Genomic DNA, 414 nt, shown 5'->3' on the forward strand with positions numbered 1-414 from the left:
CCAATCCTCGTGGGATCGACCTCACTCTTTGTGAGTCTTATTACTTGATACGACCCGGTATACTTGCCGGGTGTACGTGAAATCTCAATTTTACGTACCAAGTTTTTGGCGCCGTTGCCGGGGATTGGAAAGATTGACAATGATTAAGTGAAAGGTGGTCTAGATTAAGCATTTTCTTTGTGTTTTTGTTAAGCCCACTAACTGTTTGATACTTTGTTTCACTAACCCCAAATTTCACTCTAGTTCTAGAGTGTCTCACTTGTGATTTTGGTTTTGTTTGTCTATGTCAGGAGCTAGTAGACATAATATTGAGGACGAGAGAACCCTCCGAATGATAAGGAGAGCAGAAAGAGGAAAGTTCATAGTTGGTGAAGAAGGGTCAGAGGAATCAGAGGGAGAAGATCAAGTCATGGA

The sequence above is a fragment of the Arachis duranensis genome, chromosome 10, assembly GCF_000817695.3.
Source record: "Arachis duranensis cultivar V14167 chromosome 10, aradu.V14167.gnm2.J7QH, whole genome shotgun sequence".
Classification (NCBI taxonomy): Eukaryota; Viridiplantae; Streptophyta; class Magnoliopsida; order Fabales; family Fabaceae; genus Arachis; species Arachis duranensis.